The sequence below is a fragment of the Piliocolobus tephrosceles genome, unplaced genomic scaffold, assembly GCF_002776525.5.
Source record: "Piliocolobus tephrosceles isolate RC106 unplaced genomic scaffold, ASM277652v3 unscaffolded_27243, whole genome shotgun sequence".
NCBI lineage: Eukaryota > Metazoa > Chordata > Mammalia > Primates > Cercopithecidae > Piliocolobus > Piliocolobus tephrosceles.
Genome location: NW_022310136.1, coordinates 957 through 3,495, shown reverse-complemented (window position 1 = coordinate 3,495; position 2,539 = coordinate 957). Strand labels below are relative to the sequence as shown.

General features: G+C 45.7%; 1 pseudogene across 1 annotated transcript; it reads right to left on the bottom strand.

The window, feature by feature from the left end:
* Window positions 1-797: 797 nt before the first annotated feature.
* Window positions 798-1,421, bottom strand: LOC113221734 (annotated as a pseudogene). The gene is made up of 2 exons (XR_003308037.1): window positions 1,302-1,421; window positions 798-1,202 (listed from the first exon to the last, which is right to left on the bottom strand). The product of XR_003308037.1 is annotated as an immunoglobulin heavy variable 3-23-like (transcript).
* Between the last annotated feature and the right edge of the window lie 1,118 nt (window positions 1,422-2,539).

Sequence of the window (2,539 nt, the reverse complement as noted above, 5' to 3'; positions counted from 1 at the left end):
TCTGACGGCTTGAACAGGGTTAATTCCACATCCACATCCCATTTTGATAAAATAAGTTTATCCCCTTCACTATTATCGACCAACTGCATTCGCAGATGAGTCTACACACAACACAGTGGAGGGTCCTGAGCAGATGGGGAGGGAAGGAAGTCCCATCAGCCTCTCCCATGTGGCTGCAGGAGCCACAGCCTGAGCCCCACCTGAGCTCCAAGAAAATGCCTCGAGCCCTGGAATGTAGACCACAGAGACCATCTGTTGCTTTTTCAGGAAGCAGGGAAAGCAAATAAAAATGGAGAACAAACACTCTAAAGAAATAACATGGATAGGGAGCCAAAGGAGCACCAGGTCAGTGCTGAGACTGATTGGATATAGTGTCAGGAGAAGGGTCAGGTGTGAAACCTGTGAGCTTCTACATGACACTGACCCTGGCCCAGCCTCTCTGTTGGCTGGGATCAGAATCCCTAAATACTGTTCCAGTCCAGGAATCTCCCTGAGGTTTCTGTACTGGGTCTGATTGGAGATGACTCACCAGGCACCCCTGAGCTTCCTTAGGACTCTGATCTTGGTGGCCGTAGTTGAGGCCTTTTCATCTCAGTAAACATCAATCTGCATTTGGTGCATGTGAGAATACGTCCTCATATTAAAATGATACTTTTAAAAATATGTAGAGATGACATTAGGAAGCACAGAATTATAAATGTAAAGAGGTTCACTAGAGAAACCGTGAGGAAAAGATGAGGTCCCACATCCTGGCAGGAAATCAGCCTCCATTACACCTGCCTCTGGGTTGACTCTGATCAATGGGTCCTGAGCGCCCCCTGCCGCTGATTTCCCCTGAACGTTTCTGCAGGGAGGTTTGTGTCTGGGCTCACACTGACTTCCCCTCACTGTGTGTTTCGCACAGTAATACACAGCAGTGCCCTCAGCTCTCAGGTTGTTCATTTGCAGATACAGCGTGTTCTTGGAAATGTCTCTGGAGATGGTGAATCGGCCCTTGACAGAGTCTGGGTAGTATGTGCTACCACCACTGCCACTACTAATACGTGAGACCCATTCCAGGCCCTTCCCTGGAGCCTGGCGGACCCAGTCCATGTAGTAGTCACTGAAGATGAATCCAGAGGCTGCACAGGAGAGTCTCAGGGACCCCCCAGGCTGTACCAAGCCTCCCCCAGACTCCACCAACTGCACCTCACACTGGACACCTGCAAACAAGAAGAAACCCCGGTCAGAAACTTCCACATGTATCCACTGTTTATCTCTTATCCACCCACACTCAATTTCAATAGTTCTCAATGAATTACCTTTTAAAATAGCAACAAGAAAAACCCAGCTCAGCCCAAACTCCATGGTGCGTCCTCTGTGTTCCGTCCTGATCACCAAATGAAAACACCTGAAAATGCCAGGTCTGGGTCTCCTCTCCCAGAGCTGCAGGGTCAGGGCTGGGCCGGTTTTCATCAGCAGACAGAGGGCTCTATGTGCATGTCTCCTACTATTTAGCAAGCTCTGGGGTGAGACACCTGAGGAGAGAGTGGGGCTCAGAGCATGAGGAGTGTCCTGGGGGAGATTTGTGATATTGGTAGCATTTGGAAATTGTGGTTTCTTATTGAAAGTTTGTTCTGTGATAAAATATTAAAACTTATAAAACTTATAATTTTGTAATTTCTATTTTAAAACAGTGGTATTGTTTTAAACACATAAACTGTGTTTATTTAAAGTTAGCGCCAATCATCTTTTATTTTTACGTATGCAGAGGAAACATGGTATGTGGTAGCAACGTCACTTCCATGCTACATATGAGAAATTCCTAGCAAAAGCACAGATGGGTTGTACAATGTCCCCAGAGCTCACATTTGGTCAGAGTGAGCCTGGGTATCTGGGCCTGTGCTTCTCACCGCTGGACCTGACTGCTCCCTGAACCAAGCCCAACACACAGGGGTCGCAGCTAGTGAGGTTTGTAGAACCTCTTCTCCGTAATGAGAACACGGTGTGATTTGTATGCACTGTTGTGATTACCTAACAATTGTAAAGAAAAACACATTTCCCACAGTTTTATTTTCTTGGGTGTCATGCATTTTCTCATGTTAGCGTCTATCTTTCCATCAATCTTTATTGAATAAATTATCCACTTATTTGCAATATTTTTATTGAGGCATTTTTGCTATGCAATAAATATTGCTTAATTAGAGTGTGCATTGTAATAAGCACTGAAGTCAAGCATGGTCTTACATACCAGTAGTCCCAACTATGTAGGACAGCGGGAGGAGGACTGGTGGAGACCCAGAGTCTGAGGCTGCAGAGAGCTATGATCTCACCATTGAGCTCCAGCCTGGATGACAAAGCAACACCATGTCTCCAAAGGAAAAAGTGTAATTTCACATGTGCTCACCTGTGCATCCCAAATAACAATCAAGGTAACGATGAATTACACTTAAAAGTTTCCCTGGCTTCCTCCAATTCCTGCCTCCCAGTCATTTTTCTCTCACCGTACTGAGTCCATCTCTCATGTTTGTTACTTCAGATCTATTCTTCAAGATTTGGT